The sequence below is a fragment of the Helianthus annuus genome, chromosome 11 (assembly GCF_002127325.2).
Source record: "Helianthus annuus cultivar XRQ/B chromosome 11, HanXRQr2.0-SUNRISE, whole genome shotgun sequence".
NCBI lineage: Eukaryota > Viridiplantae > Streptophyta > Magnoliopsida > Asterales > Asteraceae > Helianthus > Helianthus annuus.
Window position 1 is genome coordinate 186,943,613 of NC_035443.2, and position 18,739 is coordinate 186,962,351.

General features: G+C 35.1%; 2 long non-coding RNA genes across 4 annotated transcripts; both read left to right on the plus strand.

Moving 5' to 3' along the window:
* The first annotated feature begins 4,143 nt into the window (after window positions 1–4,143).
* On the plus strand, window positions 4,144–7,469 carry LOC118484346. The gene is made up of 4 exons (XR_004873392.1): window positions 4,144–4,389; window positions 4,947–5,014; window positions 6,232–6,277; window positions 6,694–7,469. It is a non-coding gene; the product is annotated as an uncharacterized LOC118484346 (long non-coding RNA).
* A 3,071-nt stretch (window positions 7,470–10,540) lies between these two features.
* On the plus strand, window positions 10,541–14,031 carry LOC110869137. 3 transcript variants are annotated; one of them, XR_002552954.1, is made up of 8 exons: window positions 10,541–11,013; window positions 12,073–12,151; window positions 12,236–12,343; window positions 12,472–12,827; window positions 12,904–12,997; window positions 13,084–13,230; window positions 13,308–13,369; window positions 13,560–14,031. It is a non-coding gene; the product is annotated as an uncharacterized LOC110869137 (long non-coding RNA). The 3 variants fall into 3 exon arrangements; XR_002552955.2 differs by having other exon boundaries at window positions 12,472–12,773; XR_002552956.2 differs by having other exon boundaries at window positions 10,611–11,033.
* The last annotated feature ends 4,708 nt before the right edge of the window (window positions 14,032–18,739 follow it).

The following is an 18,739-nucleotide window of genomic DNA, read 5'->3' on the forward strand; positions in this document are numbered from 1 at the left end:
AATATTATTAATTGGATTTATTAATATTAAAATAAAGATAAAGATAAAGATAAGTGATATTTATATATATTGGTTATTAGTATTAAAAAAATATATTAATTAAATAAATATAAATAAAATTTATATGGTTGAAGGAGAGAATGCCATGTGGCATTATTTCTCGAGACATTGTATCATGTATTTCATAGATTTGCTTAGGGGCGTGAATTTCTGACATGACACACGAACCTTACACGAAAATCGCTTGTTTGGTTGAGTTTTGGGTCGAACCTGTGGACACGTTTAGCTAAACGGGTCATGTTCACGTTGACTTGGCGGGTTGGCCCATTACCACATTTATCTTTTATAAATTTCTGAAAGTAAACTTCATTTAGTAACTTAAGCGATTGAGTATTTTATGCATGAACTAGTATTAAGCCCCTGCGTTGCAGCGGTTGTCTTAAAACTGTCTCAAGTAGTATCAGCGCTATACCATTATCAGCGATCACCAACACTGGAAAACTCGTAAAAACAAAATAAACAAAAACGGAAAAAAAAATAAGCCGAGCAAAAAGCAGACGTAAAATCTTTGAATTACGCACGCTCGTTACAGAGAAATTAAATCGAAACTTAAAACATAGAAAAAATAACTAAGTTAATCCAAGACCCGTGCGTTGCGACGAACATGTCAGACGGAGAAAAATAGATGTGTTTTGACGGGCCAAACAGGAAAAATATATGAAAAATGTTGAACCCCTCACGCACGTTGCGATGCGTTAACTCACAAAATTTAGAACGAAACCAAAGCTTGGGAATGATGAAAAGTATGGTGGAACAAAATTGAAAATTAAAAAGAGTTGGGGTTAAATTGGAAAAGATGAAAAGCTTTTGATTAATAAGTAAAAAAACAAAGGGTTTAAATTGCAAAATTATAAAAGTTTTGGGTAATATTCTTAATAATTAAAAAACAAAGGGTCTAAAACAAAGGATATTAATAATTTATTAGATATTAGATTTAGATATTTATAATATTATTAATTGGATTTATTAATATTAAAATAAAGATAAAGATAAAGATAAGTGATATTTATATATATTGGTTATTAGTATTAAAAAAATATATTAATTAAATAAATATAAATAAAATTTATATGGTTGAAGGAGAGAATGCCATGTGGCATTATTTCTCGAGACATTGTATCATGTATTTCATAGATTTGCTTAGGGGCGTGAATTTCTGACATGACACACGAACCTTACACGAAAATCGCTTGTTTGGTTGAGTTTTGGGTCGAACCTGTGGACACGTTTAGCTAAACGGGTCATGTTCACGTTGACTTGGCGGGTTGGCCCATTACCACATTTATCTTTTATAAATTTCTGAAAGTAAACTTCATTTAGTAACTTAAGCGATTGAGTATTTTATGCATGAACTAGTATTAAGCCCCTGCGTTGCAGCGGTTGTCTTAAAACTGTCTCAAGTAGTATCAGCGCTATACCATTATCAGCGATCACCAACACTGGAAAACTCGTAAAAACAAAATAAACAAAAACGGAAAAAAAATAAAGCCGAGCAAAAAGCAGACGTAAAATCTTTGAATTACGTACGCTCGTTACAGAGAAATTAAATCGAAACTTAAAACATAGAAAAAATAACTAAGTTAATCCAAGACCCGTGCGTTGCGACGAACATGTCAGACGGAGAAAAATAGATGTGTTTTGACGGGCCAAACAGGAAAAATATATGAAAAATGTTGAACCCCTCACGCACGTTGCGATGCGTTAACTCACAAAATTTAGAACGAAACGAAAAGCTTGGGAATGATGAAAAGTATGGTGGAACAAAATTGAAAATTAAAAAGAGTTGGGGTTAAATTGGAAAAGATGAAAAGCTTTTGATTAATAAGTAAAAAAAACAAAGGGTTTAAATTGCAAAATTATAAAAGTTTTGGGTAATATTCTTAATAATTAAAAAACAAAGGGTCTAAAACAAAGGATATTAATAATTTATTAGATATTAGATTTAGATATTTATAATATTATTAATTGGATTTATTAATATTAAAATAAAGATAAAGATAAAGATAAGTGATATTTATATATATTGGTTATTAGTATTAAAAAATATATTAATTAAATAAATATAAATAAAATTTATATGGTTGAAGGAGAGAATGCCATGTGGCATTATTTCTTGAGACATTGTATCATGTATTTCATAGATTTGCTTAGGGGCGTGAATTTCTGACATGACACACGAACCTTACACGAAAATCGCTTGTTTGGTTGAGTTTTGGGTCGAACCTGTGGACACGTTTAGCTAAACGGGTCATGTTCACGTTGACTTGGCGGGTTGGCCCATTACCACATTTATCTTTTATAAATTTCTGAAAGTAAACTTCATTTAGTAACTTAAGCGATTGAGTATTTTATGCATGAACTAGTATTAAGCACCTGCGTTGCAGCGGTTGTCTTAAAACTGTCTCAAGTAGTATCAGCGCTATACCATTATCAGCGATCACCAACACTGGAAAACTCGTAAAAACAAAATAAACAAAAACGGAAAAAAAAAATAAAGCCGAGCAAAAAGCAGACGTAAAATCTTTGAATTACGCACGCTCGTTACAGAGAAATTAAATCGAAACTTAAAACATAGAAAAAATAACTAAGTTAATCCAAGACCCGTGCGTTGCGACGAACATGTCAGACGGAGAAAAATAGATGTGTTTTGACGGGCCAAACAGGAAAAATATATGAAAAATGTTGAACCCCTCACGCACGTTGCGATGCGTTAACTCACAAAAATTTAGAACGAAACGAAAAGCTTGGGAATGATGAAAAGTATGGTGGAACAAAATTGAAAATTAAAAAGAGTTGGGGTTAAATTGGAAAAGATGAAAAGCTTTTGATTAATAAGTAAAAAAAACAAAGGGTTTAAATTGCAAAATTATAAAAGTTTTGGGTAATATTCTTAATAATTAAAAAACAAAGGGTCTAAAACAAAGGATATTAATAATTTATTAGATATTAGATTTAGATATTTATAATATTATTAATTGGATTTATTAATATTAAAATAAAGATAAAGATAAAGATAAAGATAAGTGATATTTATATATATTGGTTATTAGTATTAAAAAAATATATTAATTAAATAAATATAAATAAAATTTATATGGTTGAAGGAGAGAATGTCATGTGACATTATTTGTAGTCTTTTATTAATATTTAGATTTTTAAAAATAATCTGTTCAAACTAGACTTTATATTAATACGTCAACTTAATTGTAGTGTTATCTAATGGGCCACCATGTGAGTTCTGAGTTCTGACAACTAATTATTAAATTCAAAAACAAAATGAATACTTAAATCTTTTTTAAGATGACATGGCAAAAAAATACCTACACATATATAGAAATGTACAATGTGTAGATATTGGACACATAAAAAATAAATTTTGAGGGCTCCGAGCTCCATCTAAAGCTCAAGCTCGTTGGAAGTTTTTCAAGCTCCGACTCGGCTCGTATTTTATTTATTAATTCGTTTATATTAAGAGTTAATTACATAGTTAGTCCATGTGGTTTGCACAAAGTAATATACTTAGGTACTAATAGTTTAAAATCACCTTCTACGGCATTAACTTTTCATTTTGTAACGTTTAGAGGTATTAACGTTAATTGTTTGTTAAACTATTAGTACCTAAGTATGTTATTTTGTGCAAACCACAATGAATAACTATGTTAATACCCTAGAAGTTATTACCTAGCAATTTTGGCCCATGGGGTATGTTTTGGGCTGATTTGGACTTTAAAAGAAAAGTCATGGGTTGTTTTGGGTTAACATTTAAATTTAAAGGAGTCAGAATGGGAATATCAGATTTTAATTAATATAGATGGGAAACTAAAAAAATAGAACGGGTGAAGACTATTTGCAATAGGCTCTTTTACTCTTCTTTAGTCGAACCCGAGTCTCATTTAACAGGGGGAGAGGAAGGAAAAGAGACGAAAATATGAAAAAACCATGTTCCCGAGATTTTTTAAGGATAGGAGGGGAGAGAAAAGGAGGGAAAAGAGAAGAAAATTTGTCCATATATTCATCCTCCCAAATTATAGAGATTAGGAATGAAAATTCTATCAATTAATAAATTACCCTCCAATCTAATAAATCTCATCTTCAGTTATTTTAGATAAATTTGGCGCAAACTTTTTCATTCCCTCTCACTCTCTGACTTCTACTTCTGAAAGGAGAAACTGGGACTCCGACCATCACTCGCCACCGCAACGGATCTCCCTCGCAGAACCACCGTTTAGCGCGGCAATCAGACCTTCAAAAGTTATCTCTCAAACCCCATAACCAGTTCACACTCAATCCGCCCTAATTTTCGGTCATCGTCTGTGGTTCAATCGAGAGGTAAAATGTTGTTCTTTAATCAATTAAGCAGACAAGCAGATGCTGGTTCTGAATTGTTTTTAACAATTTGAATAACCGAATTTAAATGGAACAGAAAGAAATTTCAGATTTTGATGATACTGTTTGTGTATCAGAGTGAGAACATGGTTGGGTTCTATGTGTGCATTAGTTTGATGAATTCTTGGCTTAAATATTGAATTTAATAATAAAACTTGTTTATAAATAATGAATGTCAATCTTCCGTTAGTTGCTTTGAGAAAGATTTGAAATTTTGAGTTTGGTGCAGAATGCATGCTCGACTTTTATGGTTTTATCTAAACGATTGATAAAGTATAATGGGTAATTGGCTAATTGCTGGCTATATATGTTATATGTTTCCAGTAGTGTGTATAATAATTGAATCAAATCTTGAAATAACTTGCTCAAGTATCATCTCTTGATTCTTGCTTAATTGTTTCGTTCTTTGATGTTTTATTGTTATTTCGATAACTTTTTTATGTATCAAGTATCATCTATTGTTGATTCTGATTTTACTGAACACTATTCTTAACACGCAGCCTATTCCTACCTGCTCGAGGCATACCATTTGAGAGCCCATTCAACAGCTGATTTACAGCATATTTAGGTGTGTGTTTTATCTTTTGGCCTTTTACTTTTGATTCTTTTAGTACTTGAACATACAAAATAATCATGTATGTATTTTTAGAAGACCAAAAGGGGCTTGCGGTGCAACTTATTGCCCGTTTGCGTTCTATTTTGATGTATTAGATGGTTTTTTTCCGTATTTGATCTAATGGTATTAAACAATCATCAAAAATACGCTTTGAGAGACAATGAACAAAATAAATATAAAAAAAACTGTGAAGAGACTACCACATGGTCTACATATCACCAAGCAGCTACTTAGTCTTCTGATCAAGCCATTGACTTTCTTTTTGACCCATGTATCTATTATCTATGTTACCCTTTAATTTCATTATCTTAATATTCCGATGAGCCGGAATTATGAGACTCGAGAATAGGCACACCAGCCTCTGTGAACTAACCAACTTTAGCATCAACAAAAAAGAAAAAAACAGGTCGCTAATCGATCAAACAGCAATGCAAAGTAGAAAAGTAACAGATTACAATACCCAAAGTTGTTAATCCGATGATCTGCAGAGATGGTCAACCGGTGACTCTGATCAAGAGCTAATTAAGTTAGCCAGAAATCTATCATAAGTATGAAAATAAAGTCGTCTGGTGGTCCACCTCTCTTACCAGATCATATATTTAGGTTGGTTTGAAGTTTAAATAATCTGACTTTGATCTTTGTATTCTCCTGCCCTAGAAGCTGATTACATATAATCAAGTTACACGCCACAACTCATTTGCTCAGCCCTACATCAGTCGCTATGTCATGACATATTTTAGGTTAATTAAAATGTTTTATGTTTAAAGGGTATAATGGTACATATTCGAAGTTTACCAACCCGGACACGTTTTAACCCGACAAAATTGCCCCTTGATGTACAATCACTTAAAAAAAAACATTTTCTTAACCGACCCGACCCGAAACCCGTTTTGACCCGAACCCGTTTTGACCCATGACCCGATACGACCCGTTTGCCAGGTCTATTTTAAAGCTCGAGCTCAAACTTGAAAGGACCTGAGCCTGGCCTCATGATTAGTTTTTTAGCTCAAGCTTGGCCTGGGCTTGGCTTGCTTGTTGTTTTATTAACATGATTTTTATAAATTTATTGTTTATATATATATATATATTATCATAAATTTATAAATAATAACTATTAATGTATAAATGTGTAGCATGTAATTCTAATTGTCTTAATTTTGTAAATGTAGGCGCTTGAAGGGAAAACGACAAACTTGAAAGATCCTTAAAAAGCAGGTAATTGGCAGAGTTCTCTAACAAGAGTTTACTCTTATATGTTTGAATGTTAAATTGGGTTAGATAAGTATGGATGTTTTATTGTTTACTTTAGTTGGTGTTTAACTTTGTTCAAATTTGGGTCCCTTGTGTCGACTTTGTTCAAATTCAGCGATTGTGAATTCAGTTGATTGTCTCGATAAGTTTTAGTTTTTCTTTAAGACCAAAATCAGAACATCGATATCAGATCTGTTTCATGTATGTTTAGATCGGCTGAAAGAATATTTTGAATCGAAATCAGATCTGAATCGGTTTCAGTTTGATGATTAAGATCTGAGTTTGGTTCGAAGAAGGAACTAAATCAAAGAAAATCTTTCAGTTGTTAGTGTAAGATTTTCAATTTCCAGTCGGCTGCTGAACATAATGATTTTATGCAGCTTTCTAGGCTGCTGTCCAACGTCTCGCTGACTGATGAAGGGGATAAATGGAGCTGGTCTTTGGACTCAAATGGGTTATTTTCGGTCAGTGGGTTGAGGAGGTGCTTGGTACAAAACAACCAAACGGCTGCAGCTACTGTCTATTCGTGGAATCGATGGATTCCGCTCAAGGTTAACTTTCTAGTGTGGAGGTTAAACTTGAATAGACTATCAACGCGGGTGTCTTTGTTAAGGAGAGGCATACAAGTGCCATCCGCTTTGCTTTGTGTGAGTTGTGTCGAGATGAAGAGGAGTCTACCGAAGGCGTTTTCTGCACGTGCCCGTTCACGCAAAAGGTTTGGGATGGAATTGCGAGGTGGTGCAGACTTCCAGCCATTTTTTTTTGGCTTGGGTGATCTGGTAAATTATCATGTACATGTGCTGGGCTCAAAAGTCTGGAAACAATTGATATACTCAGGTCTTTCAAACGACGATTTGGTGTATTTGGTCGAGCAGAAATAACTTGTTGTTTGAGCGGGGGAAGTGCTCGCCTAAAAGGGTGCTGGAAGAAACAAAGACATGGGGTTTTTGTGGATAAAACATAGAGCCAAAGCGACGACATTGACATGGGAAAAGTGGAGTGATTTTGATGTTTCTTGCTTTGGTGTGTACTGTGTAATGTTGTTGTACTGGTGTATGCTACTTCACGTGGTTAACACAATTTTGTTGACCCGTTTTATAATAAAAATTAGTTGGCCGTTTACCCAGACAAATGTTATATATTTACGACTAGTTACGTTTCGACGCTCGTTACCGACATACGATCGTTACGGACGACTCGAACGATAAAATGAAAATATTATATAATTACGACTCGTTACGGATTCGACGCGTGTTACGGACCTACGCTCGTTACGGACGAAATCGACTAAATAATAAAAATATTATATATTTATGACTAGTTACGTTTCGACGCTCGTTACGGACCTACGCGCGTTACGGACGACTTCGATTAAATAATAAAAATATTATATATCTCCAACTGGTTACGGATTCGACGCGCATTACGAACGACTTCGAGTAAAAAAATATTATATAATTACGGCTCGTTACGGACTCGACGCGCGTTACGGACGACTTCGACTAAATAATAAAAATATTATATATTTATGACTAGTTACGGATTCGACGCGCGTTACGAACCTACACTCGTTACAGATGCCTTCTATTAAATAAGAAAAATATTATATATTTACGAGTAGTTACGTTTTTACACTCGTTACCATGGTTGTAAAACAAGGTTTCTAAGGCCGAGTACTCCTCGAGTAGTCGCTACAAGGCAGGCTGCCGAGGCGACTTTCTTTGACTCCGCCTAATTACTCGGATTCGGTCAAACGTGGTCAACCTCGGCCAGAATTGGATATAATAGGTCAACTCGGGCCTATTTTGACTTAAATAATAATATAACGTAATTTCTATGCCTATCATATTAAAGAATGAATATCATTTTCACGTATTTTGTTATAAATATTAGTAAATTTATGTTATTTGACATATATTTAATCTCCAAAAAGTAATTTCTTTATAATTTATCATGTCCGAGTACTCTCCGCGTAGACCGAGTACTCTCAACTCCCCGGTCGACCGACTAGGGAACGCCTAGCGACTTTTGCAACCATGCTCGTTACGGACCTGGGTGCGATAAGGACGACTTCCACTAAAAAAATAAAAATATTATATAGTGGTTGAGGGTGCTGGTGAGTGGAACAGAGGTCACGGGTTCGACCCCGCCTTCCGTGTTTTCGCTGCACTTCTGTTTTTCCTTTTAAAACCCAATATATGAAAACCATAGTGTATGTATAAGTTTAATAAGAGATGCAGTCTAACACCAAAAAACATCAGCTGACCAGTGGTGAAGGGTTGTAGCTATGCATACCTTTTTTTTTTTGTTATAAACAGGTATATGAAACAGCACAGCAATTGCATAAGTTAATTAAAAAGCAGTTTAATTATGAGTTAGACACATAGCCCAGTGGTAGGACTGTGTGCACACGACATCTAAATTGCTAGTTCGAATCCGGGCAGACACAGTTTTTGTGTTTTACTTTTAGTTCAATTCCTTTTCAATTATTTTTTGTGTTTTACTTTTAGTTCAATTCCTTTTCAATTATAACTTACATAATTAACAGTTTATATTTTTTTCATTTCATTTCCTTTCTATAATAAAACCTTCAACATTTAACACAAATAATTAACAATTTGTTATAAAAATATTATATAATTACGGTTCGTTACGACTAGTAACGTTTTGACGCTTATTACGGACCTACGCGCGTTACGGACGACTTCGACCAAAAAATAAAAATATTATATAATTACGGCTCGTTACGGACTCGACGCGCGTTACGGACACGACTTCGACTAAATAATAAAAATATTATATATTTACGACTAGCTAGTTACGGATTCGACGCGCGTTACGGACCTACGCTCGTTATGGACGACCTGGACTAAATAATAAAAATATTATATATTTACGACTAGTTACATTTCGACGCTCGTTACGAACATACGATCGTTACGGATGACTCGAATGATAAAATGAAAATATCATATCATTACGGCTCTTACGGATTCGACGCGCGTTACGGACCTAGGCTCGTTACGGACGACATCGACTAATAATAAAAATATTATATATTTACGACTAGTTACGTTTCGACGCTCGTTACGGACCTACGCGCATTACGTACAGCTTCGACTAAATAATAAAAAATATTATATATCTCTGACTAGTTACGGATTCGACGCGCGTTACGGACCTACGCTCGTTACGGACGACTTCGACTAAATAGAGTAAATTGCTAAAATCGTCCCTGACGTTTGTCACATTTGGTAGATCCATCCAAAAAATGTGTTTTTCTCATATGAACCACTGAGGTTTCAAAAAAGTTGCTAAATCCATCCAAAATGACTAATACTCTAACAATACTAAGTTGATAGAGGGGTAATTTTGTCATTCTTTTAATTTATTTAATTTACCCTTTTTTTAACAGGTTATTACACGCCCCCACCCTTTTATGGTTTGGCTTGTATTTTAACAAGAAAAATAAGGTAAAAAGAGAACAAGTCAGATCGGTCAAGCGGGTTGAAAGCGTTCAAATTGTATTATCAGTGCACATAACCTCATATATGGCTGTAACTTCTTGCTGTAGTTGATAATAAAGCTTACCAGTATACGACATGTTGTGCAGCGCTGGCCAGCTGTACCAACAGCAGGAAAAAGACAGAACGAACATCGAGTTTAGATCGGTCGAGCGGGTTTATATGCGTTCAAAGTGTAGATCGGTCAAGCGGGTTTATATGCGTTCAGAGTGTAGATCGGTCAAGTGGGTTTATATACTTCCAGTAGTTGATAATAAAGCTTACCAGACTACGACATGTTGTGCAGTGTTGGCCAGCTGTACCAACAGCAGCAAACAAGACAGAACGAACGAGTTAGGGGCTCAGATGATAAAAAAAATTATGCTAAAAGGGTAAAAGTGATATAATCACAGGGGCCTACAACATCTCTATACTATATATAATATACATATTGAAAGGGAAACTTAGGTCATTTGCCACTTCCCTTAAAATTCATTTAATGCATAATGTACACTCATTATGCACATTAATAGATAAAGCTTTTGGTCCAACTGATGTTATAGCCCAGTGGTTGCAACGGAGGTGGGAAGGTTTACCACCTTGTGGGTTCCTGCTCGGAAGTGCTCAGGTTCGAATCCCACTTCTCCTGAGCTTTGGTCATCTATAGCCCTGAACTGTTTAAAAAAAAAAAAAAAACTCAGCCATAAAACACACCACACGGATACTAATCCCAAATATCTCATCCACCGTCCACTCAAATCACAATCAGACGGCTATCATTCTCCCTTCACACAAGTTTCTAATTTTTCAAAGCTCACAGAAACGTTACTCTCAATTCTCTCTCTCATTGTTCTTCGTCTCTACACAATGAAGTTTTGGAGGCCAAAATCTATTTCATTGCATCTAAATTTTGAAATCCCGCTCCTCATCCCAAACTTTAATTATCCGCCTTCTTTACATTTGCAAGGAGAGAACCAGAGTAAAAAAGTGAGTTAGAGATAGGACCTGATCGGCGGCTAGGGTTTCGAGGTTATTTTCTCAGGCCACGACAAGGTAATATTAGGGATGCGTGTGAAGGCTGATACATGGGCGGCTATAAGGTTCGGACCACCCGGTAGGTTCAGTTCCCAAATGGTGCATTTGCAAGCAAGTTACCACGAAGCTGCTTCATCGTAAAGTTCCCAAATTATGGCACAGGTCAAATCCTATTTCAAACCGTAATTTCAGTAACCTCTCCGTTATTATTCAATCCATAATGGCGTAATTTTTTTTCAATTTTTTGAAATGTATGCACTCGGTACGATTAAGTTGATATGTGTTCGGTACAGATTGATTTCGTTAATGTCTTCATGATCTGTAAATTGTTTAATTTAGGGTTTCAGTGTTGTGGATAACTTAAATGAAATATGAATTTATGTTTTCGCCCAATATTTAGTTAGTGATTTGTTATTTTCTTATTTTTTTTTACTAACACGGCTAATCTTATTTGTTTTAGTTTTTGATGAAATTTGTGTAAAGATGATGATTTCTGGATGATTGGAACTAGGGATGAGCAAATCGTTCCCGGTACCGGTACCAAAATTACCGAACCGGGTACTTTTTCGGTACCGGTACCGGTACCCACTTTTGGGCATTTTTGGTACCGGTACCGGTTCGGTACCAAGCTAATCCCTAATTGGAACTTTTAGTTGATGAATTCTAGAAGGAATGTGAGACTTATATTTTAGTTGTTTGTGTTTTAACTTGAAAAAAATTATGAGCCAAGTGCAATTCATAATCTTGATATTTATGTTGTTAAAATTTCTTCAGTATAACTAATATGAGTTATATGAATTTGGTTGTGTATCTGTGATTCCTGTTCTGTAATTGCAGGGTGAAACTTGATGATTAATCTAAGCTTTTAATATTCTGTTGTTATTTCATGGTTGGTGAATCGATACATGATGGTTGAAGTGTAAGTGTAAGGGCGATTGTTAGCGATTAAGGAGTCAATTTATGTGACTTTTTTTTCTTGTTTTACCAAAGGGTAATGATTAAGGAGTCACTTTGTGTGACTTTTTTTTTGCTTTACCAATGGCTGATGACAACCATAATCAGCTTGCTTCCGGTTTAGCTTTGATATTAGATGGTGAATATAGGATAGAGAGTGGCCAAAACGACCGTCGTATCTTGTATTGTAAGATTTGGTGAGCATTTAATTCTAAAAGAAGCAAACTAGCCTTTAATTCTAAATCAATTTAGTTTTGGGATGATCAGGAACCAAAGATGGGCAGACAATGGTTGTACGAGAAGGTGACAAAGTGTGTGCTTTCAGATGTCTATGTGGATACAATAGGTGAGGACTACCAGTTTACATTAAATTTATTGAATTTTAAAAGGAACAATATATATTCACTATCTCTTTTCATTGCCTACTTAGCTACTCATTTGCGTGAAAGATGGAGTGCAAACCAAAACGCCAACGCCAACAAAAAGAAGAGCCTATTGGGGAACTCCAAAGACACCAGTGAGGATGATTCAGTCTGAGGTTTGTTTAACTTTATGGTTATGGATGTTCTATATATAATATATCTATGTATTTGGTTGAACCTTTGTTTGTTTGTCTTTAATTTTGCACCACACAATTTATTAATATATTCTTTGTTTTAATATCAGATCAAGCATTTTATCGAAAGCTCAGTTGCGTCTAGCTAAGCTGGATCAGTTAAGGCAAGCAGCCAGAATAGGGGTTGAGGTGCGTATTAAGAAGGAATGTGCAAAGCTAGGGACAAAAGTGGAATTGCGCGTACGTCAAGCAGAGACAAACAGAATGAGAATCTTGAAGTGGAATTGCGCCAATGGAAACCGCCCTGCTCGACTGGGCCATCAACCTGATGGCTGATGTCGTCCAATACGAGCATCTCAACAAGATGAATTCGCACAATATCGGAATGGTTTTCGCCCCAAGTATGATCTAGGTTCGTTATTTTAATCTTGAAGGTTTGGCCATTTTTTGCGACTTTCATCCAAAGGTTTGTTTTTTCGCGTCTTTGTCCTTGGGTGTATTTGTATTGACTATTTTATACTGATCTAACATTGCATACTCAGGTACTGCAATGTAGTCCAGAAGATGCTAATCTCTTGTAGTGCAACTGGAATGTAGTCCAGATGATGCTAATGAAAAATTTAAGAGCTTTAAAAGGTCGTTTTTCTCTGGTGTTTTTTCTTGGCTTAAAGAAGTGTATTTTTTATGAGAATGTATTAAAATCTATTATGGATGATGCATAGTTATGTTGAAACGTTAAAAGGGAAGGGATTTTTGGCAAGCTCTTCTTTGTGCGCGTAAGAGGCGGTTCTACTAGATTTCAACACTCCAACAACGAGGGGATTTATGGCGGATCAGGTGTTGGAGGGTAGCAGCGGATCTGGTATAAGGTAATTACCCAGTTACTTTGTTTAGTTTTGTGTCGACCCATATTTTAAATTTTGAATTTGATTATTTTTTGTTGAAGGTTTTGGTTTGATTAGGAACTATGTAAAAGCAGGTTAGGCTCCTCGATTATATTGGCAGGAGGTACGTCATATATGGGTTTACGTATGATAAATGAGAATGGGAATAGGTTTTAAAAGCTGCCACCCACCTAAGTGTCGTTATTTTAACTTGATTTCTTTGTATTTCATTTTTTCTTGTTTATAATGATCTCTCTCTCTCTCTCTCTCTCTCTCTCTCTTTTTTTTTTTTTTTGCTGATTTTGATTGTACAGAATGAAAATGGGCTGCAAATGAGTGATAAGTCGATTACAGAGACTGTACTTGGAAGAAGCTCTCTTCGTTTGCACGAGTGGGGACGTGATCCGGTTAGTTCTAGTAGCACAATGGGTGCTACTAAAAAATCAAAGCTTCTTGCTTACGAAGAGCCGTGGATGCTTACGATGAGCTGGTGGAAGAACTTGGAACCGTGAAAGGTAAATGTGCAATTATGGAACAGGCGTTGATTGAGAATAATATCATGCCTCGTCCATCAAGCACACTAGAACAATCCCAATGTGATGCATTAGAGGGTGTTGAAAACATTGATGAGTGAAAGCGATTTAGTAGATTCTATAACTCGTTATTAACATGTAAACACTTTTAGTTTTGTTTGTTTTAGTATTTAAATTTCTATAACTACCACTTTTATTTGGTTGTTTGTAAGATTGATGTTTATTAGTTTAATTAAGAATCGTAATTTGTTCACGAATGTTTCCATATTGCTTTGGTATTTGTTTGTAAATATTGAATATTTTTATCTACATATAGTGTGGTTAATTTCTACAATTTAAATTATATTTACCAACACATCAATGTTTTTTTCAACACAAATTAAGATCAATACCTACACATTTTCAACATTTACCTACACATAATATTACTTTTACCTACACATAAGATTACTTTTACCTACACATATATTCATGCCACGTCAGCTGCCACGTCGGATGCTACCTCAACTGCCACATCAGATGTCACGTCAACTGCCACGTCGGATTCCACGTCAGTTGCCACGTCAAATGTTTTCTAAACAAATTGTTGTACTTTTAACCACACATATAAATGACTTTTAGCAACACATATATGTGTAGGTATGGCTTGCTATTTGCCTACATATAACTTATGTGTGGGTAATGACTTATATCCACAGTCATGAGCCTACACATCATTACACTTATTTTATATGTAGGTAAAGACAACTGACAACACATTATATGCTTTTTCCCACATATACTTTGTGTTGGTAAAGAACCAAATTTCTTGTAGTGGTACCTTAGCGAGATTTTGATCGTTTGTAAGATCATGTGGCAAAGTGCCGTTTTTTGATTAGGAGTTCTTTTACTGACGGAATTTAGTATTCGTATCATCGTGCCCAAATTTATATTTTTCAAAGGTCTTGCCTTGGAAATTGTATGTGATACACTTTGATGTCTTATGGACGTGAAATTTTAGGTTTCATGTGTTTTCTGGTGCATTAGCACAACTTTAGATGTTTCTTACCTGCGTTAATAATTTATGATAACGCATTGGTAATTCTTATATTTTTGGATGGTGTCCCAACTTAATGGGTTTCCAGTATTATTTTGTTGCATGAGTTACGAGGTAGATGATCAAACGAAAGAATGTTTGACATCGAAATTAAAGATATATGCGAGAGATTCCTGATAAAGAAATCTATATTTATTATTGACACATATGCTTGTGTTTTATTCTTAATCAACTTTTGGTATTCCTTATAGATATACATATCTATATTATATATTTCACATACTGTAATATATATACCTTTCATAAGGTTAAATGTATATAATAGATTCATATTTCCAAAATAAGTCAGATATCAGCTCATGATATTATTTAGGGAAATCTTGTCACTTGTTTGACATACTATATACCCCATCTTATCCGATTCGCGCCGGAGAGGTAATCTCAGTATATCCGGACAAGCTGGAGAGTCTGCTACTCTATACCCAGTTTTGCCGGAGAAAATTTTCCATTTCCCATAAATAGTATCTTTTCAAGATTTTAAAAGTGCCTCTTTTATTAGGGCTTTTATCCAGAGTCAAGGAAATTTATATTTCCATAACATATCTTTATTCTAAACTAAGTAATATCAATAAACAAGAATTAATAGCAATTAAGTGCTATTACCTGCCAACCGTCATTCTTATAGCATACCACTATCCATTACTTTATACTTTATATAAGAAATTTTATTTTGAAGCTTATATTAAGGCAAAATTCTTAAGTTCAAGTCTAAATATCATTCAGAGTGCTATCAGATAATATTAAGTTTCTAATTCTCCGTTTAAACTTAGGTATTATTATAACACCTAATTGCGTAAACAAGTGGCTTAGCTTATACTAAGGCATCTTTTCTTATGTTCAAGTCTAACTGCTATCGGTTGTGCTACCATTTAACAGTAATCTCCTAACTCTTTTTATTTAAGCTTAAGTATTATTATCACAACACTTATAGGCTTAAAGCAGTGGCTCTGATACCACCTTTACTGTCACGACCCCAGACCCCATTCTGGACGGAATCGGGAGCCGCGAGCAGTTCAGTGGTACCGGTGATTATTTTTGAAAAACATTGCAGCAGAAATTTCATCAGGACCGTGAGTTAGGAAAAATATCAGAGTTTACAAACACCGGATTTTAAATAGATGGAATAAATTCCATGTTTTACAAAGGTAGCTTTTAATACGGGATAAACCCAAAAACAATATTTCTTAAGTTGATTTAATTAATAAAATAAGCCACTTCTTGAAGTCCTTCAGTGCCGGATCCAATCCTTACTCCAATATACTGTAATTACCTGAAACGCGTTTTAAAAAGGTTTTGTCAGCGGGGAAATACTGAGTGAGTTCATTCAGGTTTTATGCAAAACAGATTTGTTATAATTCACAGTATTAAGAGCAATTACAATGTTTCTAATTATCAAACCAACTACCCACGGTACTTTACCACTCGACCCACTGGCCCACCTGTCCAGTGGTGTCTGTGATTATGGTCATATCACCCATTGGCTGCCCCAATGTTGAAGATTATCAAGTAATGTATACAAAACCCCACATGCCGGCTGTAATATGGTGACTACAAAGACTTAATCCCTGTAATTATAACTTTGAAAATAATTTGGAGTTTTGTAAAACAGTGGATAAAAAGAGAATGACTCACTTTATAAGCATGCAAGATTGAGTTAACAAGCTTCTTGATTCTACTTCTTCCGATAATTAAGCATGCATTTTATTATTCTGGATCTTTTGATGATTTAATAGTTTGTTTGATTGTGAGTGTGTAGTTGGGAGTATTTTTGGTAGTTAAACATATAGTTTAACAGAATGGAATACGTATTTGTATAAAACCCAAATCAAACCTTAACGGTAGTCACGAGATTCGAACCTTAATGAATTTCACAAAGTGTAACACTTTGGATTCCGTTTACCGAAATCAAAAAGTATAGTACTTTGGCATCCGTTTAACGAACTCTCAAAGTATAGCACTTTGGCATCCGTTTAACGAACTCTCAAAGTATAGCACTTTGGCATCCGTTAGTTGGTTCCTGAATTGATCGGACAGAACATCGCATCGGTGATTATTGGTTAGAACACCAACGTATAGAGAGAAGAAGAAAAGAAATGAGCAAAGAAAAATGAATCCTAAGCTTCCTATTTATAGGTAGATTTATTCCTTAGCTAGGAAGTTTCCTTAACCATTAAGTTTCCTTAACTATTAAGTTTCCTTAACTATTAAGTTTCCTTAACTATTAAGTTTCCTTAACTATTAAGTTTCCTTAACTATTAAGTTTCCTTAACTATTAAGTTTTCTTAATTATTAAGTTTGCTTATCCATTTAACTAAATAACTTACTTAGCTTAATTAATCTTGCTTAGCTTAATTAATATTGATTAACTGATTAATTAATCACACTAAACTTAATTAACAAATTAATTAATCTACTCAGCTAACTTAACTGCTATGTTTATCTAACTTATTAAGTTTACTTAGCTACTAAGTACTCTAGCAGTTTCCTGATTACGAGTTCTACTTTCTAGACACAATGGAACTCGTATTAGTGTACTAACTCAATTCAACTTTAACGACAATCACGAGATAAAAACCCTCACAACGATTTACAAGTGCAATACTTAACAATTCAGCGGATTCACAACGAATGACAGAGTATAGCCCGAGTTCGGACAACACTCAAACATTCAAGTCGAAATCACGATGAATAACAAAGTATAACTCAATTTGAGCAGCACTCAGACAATCGTTGGATAGTTATAATCGATCGGATAAAGTATCGTACCAGTGATTAGAGTTATTACCCTAATAACGATTAGAGTTTAGGGATTTAGAGGGTAAAATCCCGAGCTATTATTTACAAAAATAAAAGCTGACGGAAAGAAAAGAATTGAACAGCGATCGAGTTAATACCCTGATTGCGGCAGCGTTTCGAGATTTGGTGTGTGGTGTGGACTGTTATTGATATAACTCGACGTACACATAGATTCTGAGCGTCGTTTCAACTTCATTGTTCAAGTCCCAAGGTCGGCTATTTATAGTGATTTTTGGGACTCGCTTACGGACCGTATGCCATTTCCCTTACGGTCCGTAAGCTAAGCAGTCTAATTATAGGCTGCCTAGGCTCGGGACTAGCTTGGCTGAATCAACTAATTTGATCAATCAGATTTAAACAACGTTTTATTTAGATAATCGTCCAACTAGGGTTTACCCCCCTTGAGTTTTAGGTGCCCTGATCCTGATTCCGATTGTTCTGAAAATTTTAGGGTTAATGCAGAATTACTTGGGTGTCTCAATTAGGGTTTTCTTAATAGATAATTACTATTCTAATTATGGAGTTTAGTGAGGGTTGTTATAGTAACGACGCCACGTGTACCACTACACCTGCCGTGACAGAGCAGACCAAGAGGATATTCCCCTTGGTCGGACAGCTGGCACGCGCCCACAGCTGGCACAGCTGCTCCTTCCTTCTTCACCCTCCGGCTATAAATAGGACCCTTCATCATTCAGGTTCAGGATCTTTTACGCTCCATACTCACTCTATACACACACTGTTTATTTCTCTCAGAATAGTACTTATTCTCACGCCGGAGCCTGGTTAAGAGGAAAACCCCCTTCTCCCCCTCTTAACGAGACTAACGGTGTTTACTGTTTTGCAGATCTCCAGCCATTGTTACGAGCAAGAAAAGAGGTTGAACCCCACAGACGAAATAACCCCATCGATAAACCCTGTGTTAATCGGTGTTTCAACAGCTTCCTTCATGTCAATGGGACAAGTTCTATAAAATTACAACCAATATCATTCAGGATTAATCTAAATAACATGGGAAAACCTGTAAATACAAAACCAATCAATAGTTCATACGGAATGTCTCAACACAATT